General features: G+C 34.8%; 1 protein-coding gene and 1 long non-coding RNA gene across 2 annotated transcripts in view; both read right to left on the bottom strand.

Annotated features, from left to right (window-relative positions):
- Positions 1–13515, bottom strand: part of LOC141400853 (uncharacterized) — a 52014-nt gene that overhangs the window by 18917 nt on the left and 19582 nt on the right. The window lies entirely within an intron of this gene.
- Positions 10028–10927, bottom strand: LOC141403498 (uncharacterized). Its single transcript, XR_012412819.1, has 3 exons — positions 10850–10927; positions 10572–10713; positions 10028–10505 (listed from the first exon to the last, which is right to left on the bottom strand). It is a non-coding gene; the product is annotated as an uncharacterized lncRNA (long non-coding RNA).

The raw sequence follows: 13515 nt of genomic DNA, 5'->3' as shown, positions 1-13515 counted from the left end.
GAGCGAGCCATTCCTTTGCTAAACCACGGCAAATGAGAAAAAATGAGAACATATGTTGTTGTTGCAGTCACGTTAACGTATATGGGTGATCTTGGCTGATATACGTTAACGTATGTGAGAATAACAATCAGTCGTCGTTGAGCAGCCGACAAGTAAACATGTGCATGGATATACGCATAATTTTAGTGGGGACACTGAACAAAACCGCACACACCCGCCACATGTTTACTGGTCACAGGTCTAGCAACCACTGAATGCTGATACAAACTTTCTTGTGATTCTCTCTGAGAGCAAAAGAGCGTTATTTTCATGCATTTTACATTGAAATTTATGCTCTTTTGCTCTCAGCAAGGGCACGCTGCCGATCGCTGTAATACTCCAAATCAGCTATGCACGCCTCTTTACGAAAAAGTTAACTACAACTCTCTTTCCCATACAAAAACCCAAAATAGCATTCTCTTCTTGTGCACCATTGCTCCAAATTAGGGGTGAGCACGCCTGTGTGCTAGCACACAGCCAAATTGTGAAAACGTACTCTTAGTTTTTTGTGAACCATAAACAATTAAAAGTTTATGCAATTTTTTATTTATATTTTTTAATAATTTGCATTGTGGACGATTTTAGACAACATTAATTTTTAAAAAATGTTGAAATAAGTACTGAAACATCAAGAAAAATTAAATATTAATTCTCTCTTAAATTTGCCTCTCTCTCGATTTTGCTCAGCTCTGCTCCAAATACTCGCCCTCATAATGTCTTGTTCATACTAAGGCTAATTCGCTCTCCATTCGTTATTCGAACCCAAATTACGATATAACTACTTCATTTCCCATACAAAATTTTGAGAACGAACAACGATTTTTGTGCATTGTTCAATTTAAATTACTCTCCGAAAGACGATAAAATATGTCCATCTCTAACAAATGAGAGTATTAGGGTAACCCTAGTACTACCACATAAAATGCAACAATCTGGCAGCATCATAGCAGTGTTGCATGCATCAGTAGTTTTAAGTTATTATCTCTCTCTACTCATTGTCAGTACACAGTCAGTTAGTTACTTCGCAACCACCAATTAATAGACATCTCATCTGTACATATTTCGTTATAGTTCATTGTTCTTCATAATTAATACTTTATTTCAACTCATAAAACAACTTAAAGTTTTATTCAATAAATGAATTGATTGTTATGTTTAAACATCGTCTTTCATTCAATCGACCACCTCCGTAAGAACATAACAATTTGGCGACGAGGATTGTGAATTGAATACAGTACTCAGTAACAAAAGGAATTTCACAATTTCATCAGAACTTTCAACAAGGCTGCGTAATAACATCAAGACATCGCACACAATAAAAGTTGTGGCAGGAAGATTTTCAATCAAAACGCACAGGCGCAAGTTCATCAGGAATATTCTAACAAGAATTTTCAAGAAATCTTCAGCGATCAACACTCACACAAACAACAATTTGCAGTCTCACATACATATACAGAAATTTTTTTTCAGCTCAACACACACACCACTACAACGTTGGGAATTTCATCATTTTTGCAGCGCACACATACAGACATACAACGGCAGCGTCTCTAACAAAATTGTAACGGCTGATAACACACAGACACTAGAACAATCTAGACATGTCGGAACAAGCGAATATTTTACAAATACTTGCGAATCAACAGGATTTGCTCAACAAACTCACACAAATCATCGCTGGACAACAAGGTGCAAACACAGTTTCATCATCAATTCCAGGTGAATCATCAGTGGCAAAAGCCCACCTCATGGAATCTTTAGCTAATTCCATGACGGATTTTCACTATGAGCCTGACAGTGGTTTATTATTTGAATCGTGGTACAATCGTTTTAAACACATCTTCGAAAGGGAAGCAAGTGCACTGGACGATGCAGACAAAGTAGGACTTTTGTGGAGAAAAATGTCCAATCACATTCATGAACGATTCAAGAATTTCGTGTTACCAAAACAACCTCAAGAACTTTCATTGGCAGACACAATCAAGCATCTTACAAGACTATTTGGCAGAACAGAAACACAAGTAAGTCTACGATACAAGTGTCTCCAAATCACAAAGATGGAAAATGAAGATTTTAAAGAATACGCTAGTCGTGTCAATCTTCAGTGTGAACTTTTTAAACTGGATGACCTAACTACAGACCAGTTCAAGTGTTTAATTTTCATACTTGGTCTTAAATCATCACAAGACAGTGACATCAGAATCCGTTTATTACGGCATCTCAATGAAAGTAAGGAAGCAGTCAACCTAGAAAAGCTAGTTGATGAAACACAAAGCATTTTGGATTTGAAAAGTGACACAGCACTAATTGAGGGAAGCCAAAAACAGTGCAACAAAATTGGTAAGCCTCAACAAAAACAAAAGATACCAAAAACAGCATGTTGGTATTGTGGAGATATGCATTATGCAAAACATTGCCCCTACTCCAAGCACAAGTGTACCAAATGTCAACAGATTGGTCACAAAGATGGTTTTTGCAACAGCATGCACAGGCAGAGCAAACCAAATCACAACAACAACAAACCTCAACAGAGCAAAACCAATCATGACCAAAATTCTAAACAGAACAATGTGAGTCATCAGAATTTTAACAACAACAAAACAAAATTCAGCACAAAAACAGTATCTACAACAGATCCAGTCAAAATCAAGCAGGCAAGAAAATATGCTACAGTGAGTATTAATTCAAAGCAAGTGAAACTACAGTTGGACACGGCATCAGACATTACCATAATTTCTAAATCAACGTGGAAAAGAATCGGAAAGCCGGATGTATTTGAAACCACAGACACCGCCGAAGATGCAGGTGGCAATAAACTCACATTTTTTGCAAAACTTTTTCCAATAGAAGTGTCAGTTGCAGGAAAATCAAAAATTGTGGATTGTTACATTTCAAATTTGGAATCATTAAATGTCCTAGGCATAGATTGGATTGAGAAATTTAATCTATGGGATATTCCAATAGCAAAATGGTGTCATCAGATCAAGTTCACAGGAACAAAGTCATTCAACAATGTTTATCAAGTACTCAATGCTCACTTTCATCCCAGCCCAAATAGACAAGTCAAAAAAGCACTCAAAAAAAGGGAAGAGGAAGGAGCGACCGCAAAAGCATCTTCAAGAAGAAAAACTCACAACGTATTCAACGTTCATAAAAATCTATGTTCATCAGTCATGGACAGATATCAGAAAAAGGAAAGTCAGTATAATTCCAAACACGGAAGTCGCATCAAGGTACATGCAGATCAACTTCAAACAAAAATAGGCGACACTTCTGCTTCATCAAACAAATTATCACCTTTGGACATATTACTTCGAGAATTCAACATTAAATTGCCGTATACAGATTCTACAGCATATCAACCAGAATCATCCACAGACGACAACCAGTTGAAGTAATATCCAGAACCCAGGTTCAAACTTAAAAGGGGAGATATTAGGGTAACCCTAGTACTACCACATAAAATGCAACAATCTGGCAGCATCATAGCAGTGTTGCATGCATCAGTAGTTTTAAGTTATTATCTCTCTCTACTCATTGTCAGTACACAGTCAGTTAGTTACTTCGCAACCACCAATTAATAGACATCTCATCTGTACATATTTCGTTATAGTTCATTGTTCTTCATAATTAATACTTTATTTCAACTCATAAAACAACTTAAAGTTTTATTCAATAAATGAATTGATTGTTATGTTTAAACATCGTCTTTCATTCAATCGACCACCTCCGTAAGAACATAACAGAGAGAATTTATCGAAATAAATTATGACAGGAAAAATATAAATTTTTTAAAAACCCAAACATTTTTAGAAAAACTGCAAAACATGAATGAAAAGTAAACGGTTTAACGACTTGTATACATTCAAGCCATATCAAATTTTGTCTTCTCTTTTATTGCAGTTGAATTTCTTGACCATCGTTTCAAATTCGCGTACAAATTTAGAAACAAAAATCAAATGCCTGCCAGAAAGTCTGTATACCAGAAAGTTGTTTTGCCGGTCTCTCTCTCCTTAATTTTGAAAAAAGAAAAATTGAAAATTGTTCTGAAAACACCAAAATTGTGAGAAAAATAGAAATTATGAATGAAAATAATATAATTTAATATTAAATATATATCAGAAAGAAGGACAAATATTTTTTCAGTTCATATTAACTAATTTAACTTGTCTTTTGGCTGAAAATTTCTTTAAAATCAGTAAATAAAAAGTGTGAAAATTTGAATCATGTTGCTATGAATTGTGTACCATGTCGTATGAACGGGTCAATTCGTATACGTAAATATGAGAGCGAACAACGTGATTCAAATGCTGGTATGAACATGACATAAGATTGATATTCTATAAAACAGTTTCTCATTTTATAATCTTTTTTCCTGTAAAGTTTTGGTTTTACGTGGGTTAAGGCCTCGCTACATAAGCTGCTTTGCCTGATTGCCTTGCTTACCTGCTTCATTTCTGACGTAATAAAAATAATAGAATAAAGACGAAATTTCGAACTGGGTTGCCATCAGTTAGAAATTGGGTCGGCCTTCTTTGTTCTTTTATTTTTTATTGAAGCAGCAAAGCAAGGCAATCAGGCAGAGCAGCTTATGTACGCAGGCCTTTACGTCTTTGGGCATTTATGGTGACGATTTGTTTTTTGATACGACAAATCGATATTATATGCCTGTTCCAGAACCTGGAAGAATTTAATGTCATGTTCACACGAGAGTTTCAATTACGTTGTTCGCCTGTCGAACAACGTACACGAATTAACCCGTTTCCACGACACCATTCGTAATTAACAGAAATTTTGTTTCCTTCATTTTTGTTTCCTTGTTTTCACGAAAATTTGAACCGAAAACACATAAAATATACATTAAATAAATAGGAAAAGCAACTACACACATTTAATTTTTTCCATAAATTCTGAATAATTTTGTATTTTCAATATATTTTTATATGGCATATCTTTTCTTTACCGACCCACCGCAGAAAAAGCAATACATGGTTGGAATCGGGATAAAAAGCACTATCTGTGGTAATTTTTTCGTAATTTTCTGCGCTGGGTCGGTAAAGGAAAGGAGTTCCCAAATTTTTCAATTTTGAATTTAGACATGTCATAATTAATTTTTTTGATCAATTCTCTCATTTGTTAGGGATGGGACAACAAAATAGATGGGACATACCTATTCGTCGTTAAGAGAGTATTTCCAATCGAACAACGTAGAAAAATCGTCGTTCGTTCATAGAATTTTGTGTGGGGAAAAAATCCGCGACCGAAACTTACTTAAATGTTTTCATTCGTAAAACAAATAATTTTCCTTTGCAATGAATTGTATTTTATGTTTTTAAAATATTGTTACGGAATTAGGTTTAACTAATCTCCGTGTAGACGTTGTTTTATTCCCCCGATACGATTTGTACCAAATAAAACAGGGTTCGTTTTAGATTACGTTTCTACAATGATTTATTTACTTGTCTCTAGTTAGCACGCAACTCTTCTTTAACCGATCTGTTCAGTAGTGGGATTCTGTAACTTTTTTTTTCTACCGAACCGATATTGATAATTAACGAAAATTTTCGGTTGAATTACCGAAAGTGCTATTCTGTAACTCGATGTTATCGATACAAAAATTTTAGCGACGAATATCGGTAGAATGACGGAATTTAAAAGAAGATGCACGTTATTTCAAAATGAAAAGCGTATAAGAATTATATAAATTATTCTAATTTTTAAACGTTTCTTGTTTTAGGAGAAATAGGAAAAATCACACCGTAAACGAAATAATGCTCATTCAAATAATTCAAATTTCTAATGAAATTATTTAAATCACTATTGTATATAAAATAAGTATGTTTCAAATTACATGTAGGAAAATTCATCTTTAGGACATGTTTATATTATATATATATATATATATATATATATATATATATATATATATATTTATATTTATATATAACTACGTTTACATACAGATAACTATATCTATTTTATTTTTTATTTATTCCGGTGGATTTTAATTGTCAAATCCATTGGATATACGTATAAATTCTCATAACCCGGCAAGTTCTAATATAAACATGGTGTAATATTGGTTGAATTGTTTGAAACAGAAGATTTAAAATATATGTATTTTGAACAGGAATATTTAAATTGTTCAATATGTTATATCAGAATTACGCATTATCAGGAAATATGACGACCATGGTGATATTCTTCTTTCTTTTAATGTTGATGCTAATCGAAACCACCAATACATTTTTATATGGGTAGCAACTTTTACGGAATATATCCTTCAAAATATTTTGTCTGTACTGAAAATAGTTATTATTTTCTGAGAGATTTTTCCCGCAATTCTGGAGGTTTCCAAATGACCCCCAATTTCATCCATTACTTTTTTTAAAATGTATCCATTTCCAATTTGTTATAAGCTTCCTATTATTTAGATTAAAAGGATCCTCCATATGTCGCAGAATTTTCTTTTTTATGCGTAAAGAAATGTATCTCAGCTTACCTTTTTATTTGCCATGAAATATATTCCAAAATCATTTCTTAAAAATTTGATTTTCATTGATTTTTTGTTTAAAATATGAAAATTCTTTTATGTCGGTAGACTTAACGACTCCTTTTTTTTCGTCGGTAGCTGACCGACGATTTTCGATAATTACCGACATAAAAATCGGTAGAATTTGTATACAGAATAGCACTTACCGACAAATATCGCTAACTATCGACATTTGTCGTTAATTCCATCGGTAGAGAGTTACAGAATCCCACTACAGTTCAACGCATAAAACACAACTAACTCGTCGTTGCTGATTCCACCTGTATTTATCTCAAAATTCCCTTGTTCAAGAATTCTCCAGAACACATCTGGCAACACCAGCGAACAACCATACTCACATACATGGGCGAATACTTGGTTTACATTGGCCGTCGCTTCGTGATTTCGCGCGAAATCAAGCAAAATTTATCATGATTTTGCGTACAAAAATGAAATCATCTCATTTCGTGATTTCAGCGAAATCAACATCGAAATCACAGTACTCATGATATACAACCCTGTTTTTGCCTAAAAAGTACCAAAAGTTGCAAAACTTTTCACGTATCACAATAAACAAGGTAGATGACGAATTGCTGCAACAAAATTTTTAATATCAAAATTTGTAAACAAAGTAAAAAAATTAAATTACTTTGTTAAAAGCTGTGTTCCTTTACTTACCTGAGGTTACCATTTTTAACCTGCAAAGCGTTCCTTAACCCCGAAAAGTGGCAAAACTGGAAGCAATTTTTAAGAAAGTGAGAGTGGAGAGAGAGCGATAATGGCTTTCTCTTCTACCACAGGCTACCAGCAAAATTTCTGCAGGTAAAAAATGGCAGAACTGATTTTTCGACTTTTGTTTGACGATTATTTCACAATGAAGAAGAAAATGGACGAAAAACAGAAGAAAAAGTCGAACGCTGGCAAAACTAAATTAAAAACTGTGAAATAAAAGACAAAAATTGATTTTTATGTTTCTTTTTGACAGTGCTGCCAGATCTACCATTTTTCCGTTCCACTTTTCGGGGTTAAAGAACGCTTTGCAGGTTAAAAATGGTAACAAATGGTAAAAATGGTAACCTCAGGTCAGTAAAGGAACACAGCTTTTTCTGGTAAAAATGTTCATGAGAGAGCAATTTTGACACTTTTCTCTTTTACCATCCTTACCATTAAAAAAGTAAAGGAACAAAGCTAAAATGTTAAGTTTTCAAAGTGTTCCTGTTAAAGCTGGCAAAAAATCGATGGCACTATCGATAATATCGATTATTATTTAAAAATTCAATATCGATAGATAGTTTTGCCTATCGATATTATGGGAATAAAAACCCCTGACCTGAAATCCATTGAAATAAATAGAAATTTCGCTGCTTTTCGGTTATGTGTGCGTAAGAAAGTAAGTCCGTAGTCACACGTACACATTTTTCGGTAAAATAAAATGTATTTTTTTTTACAATTTTTATAAAATAAAAGCAGTTGTTTATTCTCCTTTACATTTCTGTGAACTACTTTTGCATAATTTCAAGAAAACCATTGACATTTCCGCCGTTTTCATCTCCAAATTAATGGCGATGACAACTTAACGATAATATCGATAGCAATCGATATTTTAAAACATTATATCGAAAATATCTAATGTTGGGAATATCGATGGTTTGCCAGCTCTAAATCGATGGCACTATCGATAAAATCGATTATTTTTTAAAAATTAAAAATCGATAGATAGTTTTGCTTATCGATATTATCGGAACAATAATAGAAACTTTTTTAATTTGTGTTTATATATGCTCTGTTCCAGAACCTGCAAGAAGCTACTATTTTTTACTACGATAACATTTTTTCCTTTATGTTATCGGAAAAAATAGTAAAAATTAGTAGATTCTTGCAGTACTGGAACAGACCAATAATAAAGTTCTTTGCATTCTTGCGTTACACAAATAATAAATGCATTTTATTTATTCTGGGATATTTCGCAATGGCTTGCATTTTTATTGCATCTTTGGATAGATTAAAAATGCAATCCGAAGAGTGCCTTTAAATTCAATCCAAAACACTACATCAAAAGCTGTGATTTGGATCGAAAATGAAGTGCATCATAGGTGTGTGCTGTGGAACCAAAATGAAGTGCATCCTAGCTGCGCGCTCTCTTGTAAAATTCATAGGAAAAGATCCCAGCAAAATTTTATGGAAGTGGTTCCATGAGATGCCATGATTTCACTGGATCTTTTGCATTGGTTTAAATGAAGTCGCGAAAGATCCGATCTTTTCATCAGCATTTGGACCCATTCGAAGGAAGTCGTGAAAGATCCGATCGTTTCATCAGCATTTGAACCAATTCAAAGGAAGTCGTGATAGATCCGATCTTTTCCTTAGCATTTGAACCCATTCCATCGATCCAATAAAGATGAATTTTGTGTTTTTATATTAACATATGTATATATATTTTTTTTATTTATCTAAATATGTACGCATGATACAATGATACAAGGTAACCTCACGCTCAGAGCTCACAGAGTTGTATTCGCTTTGCCGTCCCTTCATTGCCAAACACATTTTCACAAACTTTGTATGTATATGTAAAAACATACATACGTCAGGTTTATTTACATTTCAAATCTGAAATCAATTTAATTTTAATTTTTTTAATTAAAAAATTTCAGACCATTTGGAGTCGATTTTGCCTTATCGTCCGCCCGCCTGAAGGATAACTCTCGAACGGATCTGCTGATGCGGTCCAAATATCAGTCCTCGTCATATTTTTCAAAATTTTAATCAATTTCGAGAATGGGGCAGTCCACTTCTTCCGGTACATCCCACATAAAAGTTCAAACATTTTCGCTAAAATGGTGCGTACGATAACTCACGAACGGATCAACTGAGTTTGTCAAAAATTAATCCTCGCAATATTTTTCCAGACATAGATTAAGGATAGACTATATCTATCCAATCCTTGGAGTACCTCCACACAAAATTTTCGCTAAAGGGCTGTTCGACAATCGTTTTTAAATTCCTTGTGGTCCTGTTTACAGTTATATGATGTGTTTCGCAAGTCCATGCTTCCAGACATATTTGTCCAAAAGCTTTAAAAATCCTATAGTGCCCAATATAAATGGCTGGTGGTCACAATAATTGAAAAAGTGGCAGACATTGGTCCAACCTTAACAAATCGGAATATTCCTCTCAAACATGGGCAAGTCCTTGCTTCCTGAAAAAATGCTACGGTGACAAACTAAAATGGCTGTTTGGCAGGAGAACTATCGAAATGACTCCCCAAATTAGATAGTCATGATTAAGATGACAAAACATACACATAAAGACAAGACATACACAGATGTTTTCCTATGAAATATATGTATGCTTTTTATTCTTGTAAATTATAAAAAATCATCCATTTTTTATCTTTAAAAGAATACAATATTCTCATAAAAGTTAAAGAATTTCAAAAGTTTACATCTTCTGGGGGCAGCTGTGGTATTTTTCTTTCTGGCTTCAAAGGCCTTTTGTAGCATTATAGCGCTGTTGGCAGCAGCTTTGGTGGCTTACCCAATTCAGCGTTGTTTTTCTTGACGATAGCTTGGCAATGGTACGCTTGTCAGCATTAGGAATCGACAAATCCCACGGCAGCGAGAAAAAGAGTTTCGCCCAACAGCTGCCAACGCAACAACAAACCTATACTGCCACAAAAATATCAGAATTCAACGTGATGAGTTGACAAACATTGGACAATGGATTCGACAGAAGAGCTTCTTGCGTGGATCACGCAGCAACGAATGCAGATTCGGTCCAGATGAGGAAACGCCATCATGGCACCAGGGGTCAATTTCCACATACTAATCTTGTCAACACTCATACTTAGAATGCTTTTTGCATCGAATTTGCAATTGCTTTTTGACCAGAGCGGTTAGTACCACAACACAGACACGGGGGATAGGAACAACGCCTGTAACAAAAGGCATACATTCAGTATATGAAACTCATTCATTTTCCATGCAACCCAATGACTTACTGGCCTGGTGGTACCACGCTTATTACAACGCCTTAATTGGTAGATGCTTTGTCATCAGGGCGAATGGGTGCCCTGAACACTGCTTACTGACCATCTTTCATGATTTGCCATTATTTTCCAGTGGTCTTGCGTTGGCTAAACTCTGCAATAACACGAATAACAATAAAAAAAACATTGAAGTTATATTTCACATTGCAGAGAAACAATTGTTTTTGCGGTTTTTCACTGAATTTCCATATATCCACATAGACCGCGTTGTCTCCTTCATTTTTACTTACCGTTTTTCTTGGCCTTTTCTCAAAATAACGAATATTTTATTATGTTTCAATAAAATTGAAATCAAAAATCAATTTCTTGAAAACGTAAACAAACAGTATTTTTTATTGTTGTCATTGACATACAATAACAAAAAAAACTTTCATATCGTTTCATGCATGGTTGTATTTGACAGCTCAAGGACGGATTTTTCAAATGAGATTACCTTCTTATTCTGCCATGATATGTACGTTTAAAGCTATGTAAGATTTATTATGCTAAGAAGTCCCAGCCATTGAGCTAAAAGTAGACTCGGACTGCACTCTTTGGTATTAGTTGTGTACCTTTACGTGCCTGAGGTTACCAATTTTTTACCCGCAAAGTGTTTCCTTACTTTTAGAAGCATACAATTTATATGAGAACAGTTCACCACTTTTACCATTTTTGCAATTTGTAATAATTGGTTGTTTAGTTGTTGTTTAGACTGCAACAGCTGGGACGGCCGGAAGTCAAGTTTCTCACTTAAATTTACAACCTGTTGCTTGCCAAACACATCGTTCCCGAAGTCTGGAAAATAGGACAGCTACTGAAGCCCGAAAAGGATGCCAGCAAAGGTGAATCTTACAAACCGATTTCGCTTTTGTCGCCCGTAGCAAGGACCCTTGTGGCTACAGTTCTTCCAGCATCAGAACTAACTTTCGAGGATTCGTAAGCAGCACAACAACTGCGCTAAAGGCCATCTCCGTATTAGCAGAGGACTCACTCAGAGCAAGCCGTGCTCATAATCTAGAAAGAGAAGTCTAACGTTACAAGAGAGAACCTCTAGATCAACAAGCCTTTCAACCAGGTTTAAGTAGCATTCACATGAATGCAGTCACAGATGCAGTAAGCAGTTATCGTGTGAATGCGGTCCTTGGAGAACATCCACCATCTATCGCAGCTGAGAAGCGCCAGCTGTCAGGACAAACCAGAGTAGTTTTGCGTCAATACGCTCGGGATGGTGCAGCCGTCAAAATTCCTATAGGGCAAGTACTGATGACACGACACACTGCTCCTTTTCAATTGTCCTACCAATCCTGCTAAGAAACTTAAGTTTGCAGCTTTGTGGTTACAAACCATACAAATAGCGAAATAGCCACATTCTTACGACTGATAGACCCAGAGTCAGATTAAGCAGAAAAATGAGAAAACAAACATATAAACTACTGTTACAACATCGAGAACAAACTGCAATTATAGATGTAAACTTTATGATGATAAATAAATTATAGTTATTTCATTAATTCCTTTGAATTAATAAAGTAAAAAAAAAAATGAAAACCATTTTTCAATACAGCATTTTCCATTTTCCGAACAAGACGTGAAAATTACATGCCAAAGGGTTGGTGAAAATGACATGCCAAAGATTAGTGAAAATGCTATTCTTGGGAATTGGTTAAGATGCCATGCCAAAGAATTGTTGAAGATGCCATTCCATCGAGTTAGTAAAGATGACATGCTTAGGATCTGAAAATGAATTGCATCTTTTGGGGGTCACGCTCTTGTAAATGAGTGAAGATGCTGAAAAAATGACATTCCATTTCACTTGCACCCATTCTTGAATAGCATCTTTGGCATCGAACATTTTGCTGGGATGTACTCCAACGGCAAATGTACCGTACACTTGTAGTGATTTAACTGCATCCGCGGATGCAAACTTTTTGCTGGGATGTTACACGTATTATGTGTTCAAATTCTCATGAAAACGAGGAAGCAAAAGTAAGTCCCGGGCCACACTACAGTAATTTCACTGAAATTTTGATATGAAATTATGCGTCTCTAGATCGACGTCCATAGTAGAGTAAAATCATAAAATTGCTGTAGTGGGGAATTCGATTTAAGAACACCTAATTTCATGAAATTTTTTAATGAAATTCACGCTAGTGTGGACGGGGACTAAGGAAAAACAATTTATGTTTCTCTTAATTACGAATGGTGCCGTGGAAACGGGTTAATTCGTGTACATATTTCGAGAGGCGAACAAAGTACTTCAAACGCTCGTGTGAACATGACATTAGGTTAGGGGTTTTTATCGATCAATTTTATCGATATTGAATTTTTAAAAAAACAAGGTCTGTACCATAACTCAAAAGTTTGTACAAACTTTTACAAAATGCTGTTCGATAACAAAGTTATTTAGTAAAAGAGAAATGAGAAGAACTTGCAAGTAGTTGCCAGAACTTGCAAATACTTTTTACTTGCGAAGTTATCGAACAGGCCTATAATCAATTTTATCGATATTGACATCGATTTTTTACACTGCAAGCCCATACTTCCCGAGATATGGGCCTCTGAAGTTGCGAAAATTCCCTTGTTAAAGGCCGGCTACTTAGTAAGAAATTTACAATTTAAAACATATTTTGTTCCCGTGCCCGAAATTATCTCCTTTCCATAGGAGAAAGTCTTAAATTGCATGTTACTAGGCGTTTACACCAGACAGTTTGTCTTCAAATACAACTCTGATTTACTAACACATACATACATTTGTCTTTTGTCTTCCAGCTGTCCATCATTTTTTCACAGACAGCCGGTTTAACAAATTTTTGACATTTTCGTAAAAAAGAAGTGATATGATAATTGAAATGTGTTGAAAACAAAAGAACATGAACAAAAACAAAATATGTGAACGGAAAACAAGAAGAAATTGATG

The sequence above is a fragment of the Musca autumnalis genome, unplaced genomic scaffold (genome assembly GCF_047663935.1).
Source record: "Musca autumnalis isolate F117 unplaced genomic scaffold, ASM4766393v1 scaffold_4, whole genome shotgun sequence".
In the NCBI taxonomy this organism is placed as follows: Eukaryota; Metazoa; Arthropoda; class Insecta; order Diptera; family Muscidae; genus Musca; species Musca autumnalis.
Note: the sequence above shows the minus strand (reverse complement) of the source record. Positions and strands in the feature narration are given on the sequence as shown.